The sequence below is a fragment of the Scyliorhinus canicula genome, chromosome 5 (genome assembly GCF_902713615.1).
Source record: "Scyliorhinus canicula chromosome 5, sScyCan1.1, whole genome shotgun sequence".
Lineage (NCBI taxonomy): Eukaryota > Metazoa > Chordata > Chondrichthyes > Carcharhiniformes > Scyliorhinidae > Scyliorhinus > Scyliorhinus canicula.
The window spans coordinates 212,100,144-212,117,832 of record NC_052150.1 but is presented as its reverse complement, the minus strand read 5'-3'; the positions used below and the strand labels follow the sequence as shown (position 1 = coordinate 212,117,832).

Below are 17,689 nucleotides of genomic sequence, written 5' to 3'. Positions count from 1 at the left end.
GACCAGTGTCATGTAGTAGCAGAGTAAATTATCCCAAGGTGCTTTATAAATGCAAGTTTGCCTTCTTATTCATTCATCAAGAGTTCTCGCTCCATCTTTATCCTATGCATCTTTGTGGCATTTTATAGCTTATTACATGAAATATATAGCTCTAACCATCTCTACATCACACGTTTATACGCACTAGGTAAAATGTATTAATTGTGCTAAAGCACCATCTGTCACGTGGCTGTTTCCATGTGCACATAGGATCCTGAAGTGGCTCATTGAGTGCTGGAACAGTTCTGGTACAGAAGGCACAACTCATATCCACCAGCCTATACCTATTTATGCATTTATTGACAGGAATAAACTAAGTTCTTGTCCTCATTGCTGGTGTGCTGCAGGAAGCATGCAGACATGTAAACAACTCTTCAGAAAACATAGACATCACACTAGAAGAACATACTGTACATTGTCTAACCAACAAAACTACAAAAGTAAGGACAGGGTAACTCAGTATAACAAACCAAGGGCAAATTATTGTCGTAGAATTCTTAGTAATTGGAACAAAATCTTCCAGTTGGTGAACAGTGGGTCAGTTTTTTTATCCTAGCCTTGTACTTGTCAGTCAGCAGATGTTTCCTCTGGTCTATGCCAAATATTGCCGAACATTAGATATTGCCTTATCACTAACCAATCAAATATGTCAACTATTGCCAAACATTAGATATTGCCATATCACTGACCAATCAAATAGGAACATTTCCAAAACAGTAAGTGGGGGGAGGCAGATAATGAAAATTAAAGATTGAATGTTTTAGGTCAGAGAAGAGCTCTGCTGGATTGGAATTTAATGATGCCAGCCAGAGTGCCTATCATGGAGGGCAGACTGGGGGAATCTGGCGAGAGTACCCATGTCCAAATCCTGACACCAGGAAAACTGTCCCTCACTTAGAATGGACTGCAAGGGCCCGATGTGGGAATCCAGCCTGCTGGCGGCTGCCAGCCTCTGATTGAACCATTTAAAACCAATTATCCCTGAGTTCATCAGGATTTACTGGTGGCTCAAGGATTTAATGGGACTTGCATGTGTCCCCTGTGGCTCTTTTCTGGTTTGCCAGTGGCCTTCTGGGATGAGGAGGGTGGGGGTTTCCCTCATTGGCAAACAGTCGGTGCCAGGTTAGGAACCTGGCATCAGGATGGGGGTGGAGGCACTGAAGGTCTGAGCCTATTCTACCCCATCTCCTGCCCCTCCCTTCGTGAATGGACACCCCACTGGTGAACCACATTTTACCCCACTTGAGTGTCTCCAGGGACTGAGTGATGATCCCTGGTGAAGTCCTCGGAGCATTGCATTACTGGTAGCAGCCACTGCACCCGATAGCGCTGCGGGCAATGGAGAGCTGTCAGCCTCTGATTGACCAAAAATTATTGGGGTGAGACTTCCATCCTACTGAAGCCTTGATTGCATGGGAGACCAACTCTGGCCAGTTAAGTGCCTGATTGTACTTAAATAGCTTTGGGCCTCCTGCAGAGAAGCAACATAAGGCTTCCAACCTGTGGGTGGGACTCCCAAACCAATGTCATGATATGCAGACACACACACATAATGATATACAGACAATCAGCTAATGGACACAGAGAACAAGACATGACTAATAAGCAGGCAGGACACCTCGGGATCTGACTATAAAACACACGAGGCACTCACACTCTGCCTCTTTCCACTGATGAACATCTAGAGAGCCAGTCAAGGGTGTTGTTACAATCTCACGCCTCCACCATGTGACTACGAGCTAGTCTGGTTCAGTCAGACATAGTAACCACACTTAAGTTAGCAGAGATTCGAACTCACAGAGAACTGTGCTATTAGTTCAATAAACCTGATTGAACTAACTTCAAGGTCTGGAGTATCTTTCTGATCTAAACTGCATCCAGTTGCAGCCAGTGTTAGACCAGTGTACCAAACACGGCAACCAGGATCTAAGTTCTGCCCATTGCTACAGCACAAAAAGAAGCCAGGAGTTTCCAATGCTTGTTCTTTGAAAAAGTTGCCCAGTTGGTCCCACATGCCTGCATTTTTTTCTCGTCCTGTAAATTTTTCACTTTCAAGTCTTTATCCAATTCCTTTTTCCAAGATATTATCGAATTTGTTTCCACCACACTTCAGGCTAGCATCACAGATCAGAACAACGTATTGCCAGTGGAAACAGTTTCTCCCAATCTGCTCCATCAAAACCCTTCATGATTTTGAACACCCAATGTTCCCCTTAGTCTTTTCTGTTCTATGGAGAAAAGCAAAGCCTCTGGTGGCTCCACGTAATTAAGTCTTTCATGCCAGGTACGATTCATAAATCTCCACTATATTCCTTGGTAGATCGTGACATCCTGTGTAGAATAATTAGAAAAACAACGAGCCTGATAACAATTGGGAAGTAAAGTGGCAGCTGGCTGAACAGAAGTAAAATGTCTACTTGTTTTCCTATTTTGTTTAAAGCTAAAATTTCCTTTTTTTAAAACGGTAGTTCAAGGTAATACTTGCTGGTATTGGAATAGCTTTATCAGGTTTATTAAAATATCAGGTTTTTCTCGTGTGCCATTGGATCACCACAGTCCAAAAGATGTGAGGTTTCCTGAGATTGCAGTCAGTCCCGGGTTTAAACGTGCATTCCTGTGCATTATAAAGTGCGCACAAAAATGCAAGAGCATTTGTAATAGCTAGATAAAAATCCCCATCCTCTGAGAAAACCTCAAGGTGATTTTACATCCAGATTTATATGTGTAGACCAATAAGTTCGGACTCCAATTACAAACATTGAAAAAATCACTATGGGTTATTATGTCTGTCGGGGGAAAAAGTATCTGTTTTAAAAACACTCCTAAGTGAGGACCAGTATTGCATGTTTCAATTCAGAGCCAAGGACAAATCTCTTGTATAGGAGAGAGATTTTGCCATGAAATACTTTACAAAGATCCTACTGCTATATCTGTCATTCCTTTGAAATTACGTTTTGCAAAAGTGATTGTCAGGACGTGATTATTACTGTAATTATTGTAAAGAAAAGTAATTTGATATTGCAGTTAATTCAGTAACTCCATAATTGCTCAGTGTCGTATTGTAGAAATAGCAGAACATATTCAGAAGGAAAACCCTATGTGATCTCTGTTGAAAGCAAACGATAATTCGGGAAGCAATCGTTCCCACGCAGCCCCAACAATAGACCCTATACGAGCTTGCATGGAGAGGTAAAAGGGAAGTTTTCAAACAGGAATCTACAGATCAGTTATTTTAAGAAAACCCCTGTACGTACTGTGGCATTAAATTTATCATCCACATCTTGCAAAACACTGTATCCACTGCATGGTTGACTAATTTGAATATCAATTTAATTTCTAATTTGCACGTTTGTAATGCTGAACAGAAAATGTTTGAACTAGTTAACGGAAAAGTCTTGTGTTGCTACACGGAGGTTGTGTCAAACATTGTACTGTACCTATTCAGGACACACTGAAAGCAAATTGAAGGCCATTACTTTTTTTTAAAAGCATGTTGAGTGACCTTTGCGAATATCAAGCATTTTCAGTTTATTTGTGCTTTTCTTTAAATTTATTTTCACGTAAGCCATCCAATTAGCATTGTTCCCGGGTTGTTTGTACTATTACGTGTCAAGGTTAATGTCCCTGCAATGGCTTGTGCTCAAATGTTCCAGTTACATGTGGAATGAGGTCTCACTGTTCTCAGCAGGGGGTGCTACTGTAGGAGATGGGTTTTCATTCACTGTTGTTGAACCCATTGTACAAAAAAATTCCTCCAGACTACTTGCTAGAGCCAACAGTACCATCATTTTTTGTGAACCCTAAAATTTTAACTGTTTGAGGTCTGTGTCTTTTAATGCAGACAATGTATTTGTATTTTGAAGTTCTCCTGGTTGATATTTATCCCTTAGCCAACATCAGCAAAATCAGACTGAATGCTCACTTATTTCACTTCCATCTGTGGGACCTTGCTGTGTGCATACTTTGGTAGCTGGACTTGCAAATTGCCTACCCTTCTCCCTTTTCCCATGCTCAGCACTTACTTCTAAACTGTTAATCTCGAACACCATCCAGTTCCAATATCATGTTGCATCATTTTAGATTTTGAAAGTTACATTACTTAAGAAAAAGAATATTATTACAAGAGAAATGATAGGAAATGTAGCAACAGGAAGAATCACTACCTCAATATTTTCTGGCTTCCTATTTATGTGGGCCTGGTAGAAAATGCTTCACATAATTTACCTTTCTGTCCAAATAGTTTATGTTGCAATTGTGTATTCGCTTCTTCTCTATATTTCTTTGATAAATGTTTTGAAGCAAATGTAACTGTCACTCAATGTCGTAAATGTTTGTGGTTACAAACATTTCAAAAAAATTAGGAGAGGTTACGGGGATAGGGTCGAAGTGTGAGCTTAAGTGGTGTGGTCTTTCCAAGGGTCGGTGCAGACTCAATGGGCCAAATGGCCTCCTTCTGCACTGTAAATTCTATGTTCTGTGTAAAAATTAAGGAGGACTTCAATGCTGTGTGGTTTTTGACTAATGCTGGTTCCAATATCATTCAGATAGAAAGCCAGCTCGATCTGATTGTGCCTATTGAAATAAAAGCAATAGATTATTTTTATTAGTTCACAGGCTATGGGTGTTTCTGACAAGGCCAGCATTTATTTCCCATCCCCTGAAATTATGGTTTTGAGCTGGCTTCTTGAACCAAAATAATCTATGTGTTGAATGTACTTCCACAATGTTGTTAGGTTGGGAGTTCCAGGATTTTGACCCAAAGACAGTGATGGAATGATGGAATGGTGGTATTTTCCAATTCCATGGATAATTCTGCCACATCCATACCCTCTTGACATTAATCACAAGACATTGTCATTTAGGAGGACGAATGGGAGAATGACCATGATCATGAGATACTTGGTTAGCATGCTAAGACCTCTGAAGATGAGTCAGTCCTTGATGAGTGGTAGCATTCTCACCTGAGTCAGAAGTTGGCGCTTTCAGTCCCACTCGAGACTTAACCCCATCATCAAAGCTGATATTTCGATGCTGCACTGGTTAAGGCACCATCTTTCAACTGAAGTCAGATCCTTGGCTGTTTGATTCTTTATCTTGAGCTGTTTCGTTGGCAGTATTTGTCAGTGATTGTCATTGTCTCCCACCCTCAGGGGCAGGACTAGGAGACAGGCCTCAAGGCCACCTCAGCGAGAACAAGAATCAAACCTGCACTATGAGAGTTATTCTAAAACACAAGCCAGCCATCTAGCCAACTTGGCTACTTAAGCCAGCCAAGAAACTGACTTTGGGCACAACACACATGACATGATTTTCAGTTAAAATGAGGCCGCTTGCCCTCAGATGGATGTGAAAGATCCCATGGCACCACTGGAAGATGAAAGGGGGAGTTCCCCTAGGTGTAATGACCAATATTTGTCCCTCAATATTCCGTTGCACTCTTACAACAGTTGATCAGGTCATTTATTTCATTCCTATTTGTGGAACCTTACTATGGCCAATTGACTACCATGTCCCTCATTAGAGCAGTGATTACACTTCGAAAGTACTTTATTTTCTGTCCTGTCCTGAAGTTGTGAAAGCCACTATTGAATGAAAGTTATTTCTTCTTTCCTTCTCTCTGATGCAATTCATTGGATGTGCCACAAACTGTAAGAACCTGTTGTCAGTTTCTTCATCTGACATGCATGCCTATTGCTCAAATCAGACTGTAAAGTTCATTCAGAATGACTGTAAATGGCAACACCCACAGTGCGCCACAAATCTCTTCATCGACACTACTAAACATCCATTGTGGATATAGGAGAAGGAACTAGCTCCATACTTAAGCTGGATTAAAAAATGCCTTTGAAATTCCATAATGTGGTTTCACCCTTTGTGCAGTGATGTGATTACATGGTATTGTGTTATGCCGTTTGGGTGGGTACAATTTAGTAGAGAAGGTTGGCTCACAGTTAATAGATTCACCACACTAGCAAAGAAAAATCCAAGCTCTTCTCACAGCTCTTTGGAGTGGCTTCAAGACCTCTGAAGGGAAGTCTAAAGAGATTGCTGGGCCAACATCCAGTTCCATTGTGGCTGAAATGCCAATGCATCTAGAGTGTGACCCAAGTGGAGGATCCTTTGAGGGGCATTTGTTTGTAAGTTACGTAAATAGTCTTAGAATTTTTTTCCCACTTCTTCGAAACAAAACGGCTTTTTTGTTTAATTTTTGTGTATATAGAAATGAGCACAACCATTGCTTTATTTCACTAGCTTTAAAAATATTTTATTTACTTTTTACAGAACTTAATGAAACATTGTGATTAACCAGGGTAAAATTGTTTCCCCATGAATTTTACACGGTTATTTAACAAAATGATTTAATATTGTCTTCTATGTCCATGACCTTGTTTTCTTTTTGGTCGCGGTGGTTGATTACCATTTCCTGCTTGGATCTAAAATAAATCTGTTTCTGTCTTTCTGTGTACCACTTTTCAGCATTTTCCCAAACAGTCTGTCACTTGGAAGGGAGGTTTTCAGAAGGGAGACCTGTAATTAGTGGTCTTCCACAGGGATCAGTGCTGGGGCCACTGTTGTTTGTAATATTTATAAATGATCTGGAGGAAAATGTAGATGGCCTGATTAGCAAGTTTGCAGATGTCACTAAGATAGGCAGCGTTGCAGATAGTGAAGGGGAATGTCAGAGAATACAGCAGACTATAGATAGATTGCAGAAGAAATGGCAGGTGGAGTTCAATCGAGACAAATGCGAGGTGATGCATTTTGGAAGATCAAATTCAGGTGTGAATTATACAGTAAATGGCAGAACCCATTGAAAGATGGATCTGAGCATTCAGATCCATAGTTCCATGAAAGTGGCAATTCAGGTAGATAAGGTAGTCAAGAAGGTATACTTTCCTTCATCGGCTGGGACATTTGAGTACAATGTTATGTTATGTTACAATGCTGGTTATGTTACAATTGTATAAAACCATAGTTGGGCCACATTTGGAATATTGCATGTTGTTCTGGTCGCCACACTGCGAAAAGGACATGGATGCTTTGGAGAGAGTGCAAAGAAGGTTTACCAGCATATTGCCTGGTCTGGAGGGGGTCTGGGGGGTGTTAGCAATGAGGAGAGGTTGAATAAGCTCTGATTGTTTTCGTTGGAAAGGAGGAGGCTGAAGGAAGACCTGATTAAGGTCTAAAAATTACGAGAGGTGTAGACAGGGTGAATAGTCAGAAGCTTTTTCCGAGGATGGAAGACCCAGTTACAATGGGGCACAGGTGAGAGTTTAGGGGAGATGTGCAGGGAAAGTTTTTCACGCAGAGGGTGGTGGGTGCCTGTAACACGTTGCCAGTGTATGTGGAGGAGGCGGGCACGATAGCCTCGTTTAAGATGTATCTTGATAGACATATGAATGGGCGGAAAATGGAGGGATACAGATCGTTTGGGCAATGAGCAGTAGGTGTAAATAAGGGATCTGGATAGGTGCAGGTTTGGTGGGCCAGAGGGCCTCTTCCTGTTCTGTATTATTCTTTGTTCTTTGTGATGCTCTCCAATCCTCTGGAGAAGGTGGCTTGGTTTGTTGTATTTATAACAATACTTTCTATCACCTTCTACACCAAGGTGCTGCAATCACAAGCATTTCCCAAGTGCCCCATTACAATTTCTTTTCTCAATAACTCTTAATTAAAAGTCAAAAAGACCAAACTTCATTCAAACGTCATTATTTCTTCCATTGCTATGAAGGATCTTATAACCCATGTTACACTTCTGGGCAGCATACAAGGGAAAAATCTGGTCGATAAAGACACTCTTATGTTGAACTGTTTCTGTCTTTTTATTCTTGAGTGCTTTCTTTTTTTTTTACATAACCTCCTTTTTCCTTCTTTCTTCAAGATCACAGGAAATAGGAGCAGAACATAGAACATAGAACAGTACAGCACAGAACAGGCCCTTCGGACCTCGATGTTGTACCGAGCAATGATCACCCTACTCAACCCCACGTATCCACCCTATACCCGTAACCCAACAACCCTCCCCCCCCTTAACCTTACTTTTAAGGACACTACGGGCAATTTAGCATGGCCAATCCACCTAACCCGCACATCTTTGGACTGTGGGAGGAAACTGGAGCACCTGGAGGAAACCCACGCACACACGGGGAGGATGTGCAGACTCCGCACAGACAGTGACCCAGCCGGGAACCGAACCTGGGACCCTGGAGCTGTGAAGCATTTATGCTAACCACCATGCTACCGTGCTGCCCACTAATATAAGAAGTTGACCATATAGCCCGTTCAACCTTCTTGGCCATTCAATATGATCATGGCTAATCTTGGGTTTCAACTCCATTTTCCAGCCCGCGCCCCATATCCTTTAATTTCTTAAGACACCCAAAAATCTGTCTATCCGAGCCATGGGTATATTCAACAATGGAGCATACACAGCCCTCTGGGGTAGAGAATTCCAAAGAATAATAATTTCTCCTTGTGCCAATCCTAAATAATTGAATCATTACCCTGACACTGCGCCCTCTTGTTTAAAACTCACCAGCCAATGGAAACAATCTCTCAGTATCTACCCAATCAAGAACATTGGTGGTCTTAATGAGATTGTTTCTTATTCTTCTAAACTCTGTAGAATATAAGCCCAAATTGCTCAGCCTCTCATCTCAGTAAACAATCTAGTAAACCTTTCCTGTACCACCTCCAATGCAAATATATCCTTTCTTACTGCACAATGTTCCAGATATGGTCTCACAAAAGCCCTGTACAATTGTAGCAAGACTTCTTTATTCTTATATGCCAGTCCCCTTGCAATAAAGGCCAATATTCCATTTGCCTTTCTAATTATTTGCTACACTTGCATGATAACTTTTTGCATTCCTTGTACAAGCACACTCACATCTTTTTAGAACATCAACACTCAAGTTTCACACCTTTAAAAAATATGTTCTTTTCTATTCTTACAACCAAAGTTAATAATTCCACTTTACATTAGAATGCATCTGCCATCATGTTGTCCACTCACTAAAATGTCTATATCTCTTTGCAGCCACTCTGTGACCTCCCCACAGGTTCCCTTCCCATCAGCTAACTTTGATACATACTCTCTGTTTCTTCACCCAAGTCATTACTACAGATAGTAAATAGCTGAGGTCCCGGCAGTGATTCCTGTGGCACTCCACTATTCACTGCCTGCCAACTTGAGAAATCCCTGTTTGTGCCCACTCTCTGCTTTCTATCCGTTAACCAGTCCACTACTCATTACCATCAACTCCATGAGCCCTTATCTTGCCTAGCAAATGCTTTTTGGAAATCCAGATGTACTGCATCTGCCGGTTTCCCTTTATCTACCCTACTAGTTACATCCTCAGAAAACTCTAATAAATTTGGCAAACAGGACTTCTCCTTAGTAAAACCATGTTGACTTGCTCTAATCATACTATGCTTTTCTAAATGCAGTGTTAAGACTTTTTGAATAATAATAATCTTTATTGTCACAAGTAGGCTTACATTAACAGTGCAATGAAGTTATTGTGAAAAACCCCTAGTCGCCACAATCTGTTCAGGTTCACTGAGGGCGAATTAGAATGTGCAATTCACCTCACAGCACGTCTTTCAGGAGGAAACTGGAGGGCCTGGAGGAAACCCACGCAGACACAGGGAGAACGTGCAACCTCTGCACAGACAGTGACCCACGCCGGGAATCAAACCTGGGACCCTGGTGCTGTAAAGTAATAGTGCTAACCACTGTGCTACTGTGCCGCCCATAGATTCCAGCATTTCACCAACAGCTGATGTTAGGCTAACTGGCCTGTGGTTCACTGTTTTCTCTCTCCCTCCTTTGTTGAAACGTGGTGCAGTATTTCTTGCTCTTTCTCAACCCCGCTTTCCTATACCAACCTTGTCACATTTTTTAATTAACACTTCTATGATCTATGGGCCTCTGAGCATTTCTCTCTTGTTCTTCCTGCGCTCCGAGTGCACCATCCTCATTTCTCTTCCTCTTTCATCACAGTTTTAAAGTCAGGACTCACAGCTCAGCCTCCTAATTAATTCTGCAACTCTTTCAAGCTTATTTCTCTCAATTTTTCCTTCCTCTTACAATGTCGTGCTTTTCAAATCAAGTTTGGTGTCACCTAATCACTTCCTGATTTACGTTATATTCTCCCGTACAAATTTTAGCTATGGTGATGAGCTGCAGCATTGATTTTGGCGTTCATCCTTTCTTCTGATTTAGAAAGGACGTTATAAGCCATATGGCACCTTTCACATCGAAATATCTCAAAGTGCTTTACCTAATGAATTACATTTGAAGTGTGATGAATGTTATTATGCAGGCAAACTGGTTCAATTATTGCACGTTCTGGTCCACGCAGCAATGTCAGAAAACATTACCTACATATTTGCAATTATAATATATCATTCAAGTTTAAATACCCATTTTATTTTGCAAATTCTCTCAATGTTTAAGATTAAATGTATTATTTTGAAACCTGCAAGTGGTAATAAAACCGGATGGGATTGGGACCTGGCTGACTGCAGCATAAGGAATTAAAATAACTAAACGTAGCAAACTATCGTACCTGCCAACCAGAAAGAATGGTTGAATTGTTATTTTCACACCAGAAATGTGTTAAACACTTAAAACCAAATCAAAAATTGCAACACTAACAAACCTTTAGAACTGTAGATATTAACAGCCCAAAATGAGGCACTTGACTCATTGGATCTGTCTGCAGAGCGGTCCAATATTAAGAACCCTGCTGATGTTATCTGCGAGTGTCTCAAACCCCAAAGGATAATCTGAAACACTGGTTTGTAGTGATGTATACTCATTGAGACGCCCCTTTCCCCAAGCAATATCCAATGTTAGTAACTCTATAGGTCAAATCCAGTTAATAGTCATGACATTTAGGTGACCAAGTCTGGAAACACATCTGTTTATGATTCAACAATGGCTCAACTCTGCGCTTTCTAGAGTCAGTGGCAACAATATGCCGTGGCTCTAAATGTTAGATGGAACAGGCCTCCGTGTCTCGGATCGTAGGTGGAACTAGCCTGTCTGACTGTTGGATGTAGAAGTAGCCTCCCTCCACAATGAGGGTGCTCACAGTTATACCATTTAGTCTCTTTGATATTCCCCTCTGTGATTTCTGCTGTCCCCCTCTCTCAAATTCCTTGCTTTTATCATTTGTATAGCCCCACTGATCTCTGGTAAATAATGTTTCTGATATGGCCATTCACATGTCAATGTCTCTAGACTCCTGCTAATCTTGTTACTGGGCAAATCGCATCTCATTCTTCCTCTAGATGCCTACTAGTCTTGTTACTTGTCTGTTATTTTATTTTCATCTTAAATTACTGTTAATTTTGTTAACTTTCCTAACACCAGAATTGATTGTACTACTATGGTATCTCTCTGTATGCTTGTATTTTTCTCTGATTTAAGTATTCAATTCTCTTTGCCATATAGCATTGGTCTCTGTCTCAACTGTTCCCAATGACAAAACATTTCATGCTTCAACACGGAGAATTACACATTTCATTTTTAAAAAATTTATACAAAATTGACAAGTGGGGGAAAAAAACAGGAAGTACATCAAGCTTGTCCCACACCATGATTATTCATGCATCACGGCAACAATTATTCCTTTTTCCCTCATCCCACCAAACCCATGGAATCTCTTGAACAAGGAAACAACAGAAAAAAACCCATAGAAAAAGTAACCTGGAAAATTTTTATCAGGTGATTGAAACTAGTCCTGGAGATCACATGGATCGAGAATTATCTATGCAAATATTCGCCATCTGTATATTGAGACCTCTGCCATGGTCAAAATCGATTCAACTCATTGAAGATGAGCAGAGAATTGGCACCCATTACACCAACTGGCAATGTATTCCAAAGGCTCACTGTTCTCTGGAAAAGGAAGGATCTCCTAATATTCATACTATTCCTACTTTTGTATTGTTCAAGCTCTTGTTCCCTGGTCTGCCCCAATCTGTTACACTGGAATTGAAACCGTGGAACTGGATTGCGCCAATTATCCCTTAATGCCTGCTCAGTCATTCAGCGAGATCATGGGTTATAACGATCCAACTCCATATACCCATTATTTCCCCATGTCCCCATGTCGCATGATACATTTGGATAACTGAATTCTATTAATCTTAGATTTCATGTTCACAGTTGATCTAGCATCATTTGGCACTTGCAGAAGAGTATTTCAAACTTCTTCCCCTCTTGCATATGGAAGCGTTTCCTAATTTATCTCCTGAAAGGGCTGGCTCTAATTCTCAGACTATCACTTCAGATTTATCACAGCCTGTGATATTAGACACCTAAGAGAATGCATTCACTGTCTCAGGACAAATACATGCAGCGCAGTGTATTTTTAAAATTCTTTTGCAGAATGTGGGTGCCATTGGTTAACCCAACATTTGAAATGAAATGAAAATGAAATGAAAATCGCTTATTGTCACAAGTAGGATACAATGAAGTTACTGTGAAAAGCCCCTAGTCGCCACATTCCGGCGCCTGTCCGGGGAGGCTGGTACGGGAATCGAACCGTGCTGCTGGCCTGCGTGGTCTGCTTTAAAAGCCAGCGATTTAGCCCAGTGAGCTAAACCAGCCCCTTAATTGCTCTTGAGATGATGGTGATGAACCACCTTCTTAAACCAGTGCAGCCCATGTGATCTAGGGACTCTCAGAGTGCTGTTAGGAATGGAGTTCCAGGAACAATTATATTGTTTCAAGTTGGGATGGTGTGTGGCTTGGGGGTAAACTTGCAGTTGCTGGTGTTCCAGGTAGTAGAGGCCACAGGTTCTGGCAAAGGCATGATGGGCTGAATGGCCTCTTTCTGCACTGTAACTTTTCTGTGGAAGGTGCTGTCAAAGGAACCTTGGTAGTTGCTGCAGTGCATCTTATTGATTGTACACATTGCTGCCACTGTGCTCAGTGGTGGAAGGACTGAATGTTTGTGGAAGGGTGCCAATCAAGCAGACTACTTTGTCCTGGATGGTATTGAGATTCTTGAGTACTGTTGAAGCTGGACTCATCCAAGCAAGTGGACATTTTTTAAAAATCCTGACATATGCCATTTAGATGGTGGGCAGGAGGTGAATTATTCTCCGCAGAATCCTGAGCCTCTTACCTGCTCTAGTAGCCACAGTATTTATATGGTAGGTCCAGTTCGGCTTCTGGTCAATTTTAACCCCTGGTTATTGATAGTGGAGAATTTAGCAATGCTAATGTAATTAAATGTCATGGGGAGATGGTCGGATTCACTTGTTGGAGATTGCCATTGCACCATCTTCCTTTGTGCCAGGTTTGACTCCAGTCAATGGAGTCAACCTGATTCCCATTGACTCCAGTTTTGCTAGGGCGCTTGATGCCGCATGCAGTAAGATGCTGCCTTCATTTCAAGGACTGCGACTGTCACCTCTTGAGTTCAGTTCATTCGTCCATGTTTGGATCAAGGCAGAAATGAGTTCAGGAGTTGTGTGTCCCTGGCAGTTGAGCATTAATGAGGTTATTCCTGAGTAAGTGCTGCTTGATAGTACTGCATTCAACTCCTGTGGCTGTCCAGGAGGTAACCCCACATGCTAAGCACAACTCTGCCTACTGTTCTTAAAATGACCACTGCCCTGCATTTTTCTGGGTGGCACAGTGATTAGCACTTATTTGAAGATAGGGGACGGGATTCTCCGATAATGGGGCTAAGTGTTGATGCCATCGTAAATGCTGGAGCGTTTTACGATAGCGTCATCTGGCCCCCAGGAGCAGCGATCCTGTGCTGCACAGGGGGCCAGCATGGCACTGCAGAGCTTCACGCAGTGCCAATCACTGTGCTACCATGCTGCCCTATTACTGTTAAATCCTGTGGTGTTTTAACATTTTAGGTATACTCCATAGAAGTAGCAGCTTAAAGGATGATTCCTATCTTCTTTGACCTTGCTGATGTTAATAGTTCCTGTGATATCCACTAGAACTGAGACCTGGGTCCCTTGAGTTGCAATGAACTTGGTGTCGTTAGCACGGTGGACATTGAGCAGCATTTTGCACTGCTCTGGCTTTTTTAAGTAGAGGTAGCCCATTGGTTAGCACAGTTGCTCCGCAGCTCCAGGGTCCCAGGTTCGATTCCCGGCTTGGGTACTGCCTGTGTGGAGTCTGTACGTTCTCCCCGTGTCTGCGTGGGTTTCCTTCGGGTGCTCCGGTTTCCTCCCACAGTCCCAAGATGTGCAGGTATGTAGGCAACCGGGCATCCATGTCCCAAAGTTCCAAGCTCTGGAGACCGGTTTAAATCATGGCGAATGTCCAGCAGCTGATCAAAGAACAAAGAAAATGACAGCACAGTCACAGGCCCTTCGGCCATCCAAGCCTGCACGACCGTGCTGCCTGTCTGAACTAAAAGCCCCCACCCTTCCGGGGACCATATTCCTCTATTCCCATCCTATTAATGTATTTGTCAAGACATTCCTTCATCACCAAGATTGCCCCACCTGTGTCGAGACCCATGTCAACGGGGCTTCTGTTCGCCTTCAATGCAATCTGGATGGGCGCAACCCTGGGGGCTGCAGCGCAATGTAACCGTCAGTATGTGTCCTCTTGGTCCTTGTCATAATATGCCTAGCCCCTTGGGGGGGGGGGGGGGGGGGAAGGAAGGTCAGGTCGGTAATGCTTCTGGGTTTGGCAGGGAATGGTGTCTTCACGGGCCTGCCTGGTGTCCCGGCCCTGGCCACGGTGCCCAGCCTGTGGCCGCCGTCTTGGAGCTCCAGTTCAGGTGAGTTTTCTCTGTTGCACCCGGATACGCCATAGCGAAGATCTTGGGTCCAGTGGTCAGTCCTGTTTCACGGAAGCTCTTGTCTTTCAAGCTTGCTGTGGCCAGTCGGTGGTCACTTTGGCGACCGAGATTCAGGACCACCTCGCCCTCCAACTCTTGGACTCCATATTCTCCTGGGAAATGGTGATGTTTATTACCCTTTGGAGGGTTAAGTGGGCCTCTGAAAGGAGTTTCCTCTGGGTGTCGGCGTCCCTCGACAAAACGGTCCCTCATCTGGCCTGGATAGGACAGATGGGAACGGAATATTTACTTTAGCAGAGATGTCAGTGGCTAGGGGGCATAGATTTAAAGTGATTGGTAGAAAGATTAGAGGGGAGATGAAGAAAATATTTTTCACCCAGAAGGCTGGGGCAGCACGATAGCATAGTGGTTAGCACAGTTGCTTTACAGCTCCAGGGTCACGGGTTCGATTCCCAGCTTCTCAGAAGACGAAGGAAATTTGGCATGTCATCTACGACTCTCACCAACTTCTACAGATGCACCATAGAAAGCATTCTTTCTGGTTGTATCACAGCTTTGGTATGGAGCCTGCTCTGCCCAAGACCGCAGGAAACTACAAAAGGTCATGAATGCAGCCCAATCCATCACGCAAACCAGCCTCCCATCCATTGACTCTATCTATAATTCCCGCTGCCTCGGAAAGGCAGCCAGCATAATTAAGGGCCCCACGCACCCTGGAAATACTCTCTTCCACCTTCTCCGGCAGGAAAAAGATACCAAAGTTTGAGGTCACGTACCAACCGGCTCAAGAACCGCTTCTTCCCCGCTGCCATCAGACTTTTGAACGGACTTACCTCATATTAAGTTGATGTTGAGGGGGTCTGAAACTCACTGGCAGATGAGGTAGTACAGGCAGAAACCTTCAATCCTTTTAAAAGGTCTGAATATACACCTCAAGTGCTGTAACCTGCAGGGCCATTGGCCAAATGCTGGAAAGTGGGAAGAGGCTGGGGGGCTCATTTATTGGCCGGCACAGACATGATTGGCCAAGTGGCCTCTTTCTTTTCTGTAAACGTTCTATGATTTTATGATCCAAGTTTGATTATAGAGATGGCTGCATGGTGACCAAGGTAGAGAGCTGAACATTCAAGAGTATTCATCAGTTCACAAAGTGGAAAAGGAGCTGGAGTAATGCTGTTGATAAAGGATGAGATCAGGACATCAGCGAACGAGGATTGTAGATTGGAAGATCAAAATGTAGAATCAGTTTGGGTGGAGTTAATTAACAGCAAGAGGCAGCAAACATTGGTGGGAATTGTTTATAGGCCACCAAACAGCAATGGTCATGTAGGTCATAATATAAATTAGGAAATTATACAGGAAGAGGGTGAAATCTTTAATGAGTACTTTCTATAGGCATTCACCACGGAGAAGGACATGATGGATGTTGAGGCCACGGATAGGTGTGTGAACTCTCTTGAGAAATTCAAAAATCAAAGGAGAAAGTGTTGAGTGTAGCACTAAGGTAGACAAGTCCCCGGGGCCGGGCGGGATCTATCCCAGGTTACTACGGGAGATAAGGGGAGAAATAGCTGGGGACGTAACAGGTGTCTTCACATCATCTTTGACCACAGGCGAGGTTCCAGAGGACTGGAGAAGCCAATGGCATTCCCTTGTTTAAGAAAGGAAGCAGGGACAATCCAGCAAATTATAGGTCGGGGAGCCTGACATCAGTGGTGGGGAGTTTTTTGAAGAGGTGACAAAGGAAATTGATGAGGGAAGGACTGTGGATGTAGTTTTGGACTTTGGTAAGGCGATTGACAAGGTGCCACATGGCAGGCTGGTACAAAAACTAAAAACACATGGAATGGTTTAGTGCAGTGGGCTAAACAGCTGGCTTGTAATGTAGAACAATGCCAGCAGCACGGTTCGATTCCCGTACCAGCCTCCCCGAACAGGGGCCGGAATATGGCGACAAGGGGCTTTTCACAGTAACTTCATCGAAGCCTACTTGTGACAATAAACTATTATTATTATTATTATTTAATATAATTTGGGGTGGGCTGGCTAGATGGATACAAAACTGGCTTGGTTATAGAAGACAGAGAGTAGCGGTGGAAGGGTGATCTGTAGCTCGTGGTGTTCCGTAGGGATCAGTACTTAGACCTCTGTTTGTAGTATATATAAATGATCTGGATGAAAATCTGGGTGGTCTGATTAGAGTGGTGGAATTGGACTTCCGGTTGCGGCTATGACCAGCTAAGTCGCACATTTGGCAGCTCCTGCGACAAAGGTGTTTAAGGGCCGATTGGAGGGCCCCGACGGTACTGTAAAGACGAATCCCGGTGGGGGAAGGCTCCCTGAGGAGAGTGAGACCAACTTTATGGTCGGTACTCGGAGTGGGGCGACAAAAAAAGCGGCAGCAGCTCCCCGAAAAAAGCGGGGGAAGAGGACCAAAATGGCGGCCGGTGGCGCACTAGAAGATTGGAGAAAATGGGCGGAGGAGCAGCAGGCCGCTCTCCTCCGGTGTTTTACGGAGCTGAAAGTGGAACTCTTAGAGTCCATGAACGCGACGACCACAAGGCTGATGGGGGCCCAGGCGACCCAAGAGGCGTCGATAAGAGAGCTGCAGCAGGAGATGACTGCAAGGGAGGAGGAGGCCACGGTCCTCGTGGGAAAGGTGGAGGTGCACGAGGCACTCCACCTGAAATGGCAGAGCCGCTTTGAGGAGCTGGACACTCGAATGAGGCGGAAGAACTTGAGGATCCTGGGCCTAGCAGAAGGCCTGGAGGGGCCTGATCTCCCGAAATATGTAGCGGAGATGCTGAGCTCCCTGATGGGAGAGGGGGCCGGTCCATCGCCCCTGGAGCTGGAAG

At 43.4% G+C, this 17,689-nt stretch overlaps 1 protein-coding gene across 5 annotated transcripts in view; it reads left to right on the top strand.

Moving 5' to 3' along the window:
- galnt11 (UDP-N-acetyl-alpha-D-galactosamine:polypeptide N-acetylgalactosaminyltransferase 11 (GalNAc-T11)) overlaps positions 1-17,689 on the top strand; it is a 246,718-nt gene that overhangs the window by 108,699 nt on the left and 120,330 nt on the right. Inside the window, exon 1 of one of the 5 annotated variants that reach the window (XM_038798431.1) lies at positions 5,717-6,176. The exons of the other annotated variants lie outside the window; for them this stretch is intronic. The gene's annotated coding sequence lies outside the window, so the exon portion shown is untranslated. Of the gene's footprint in view, positions 1-5,716; positions 6,177-17,689 lie in introns of those variants that run through there. 5 annotated transcript variants of the gene reach the window in all.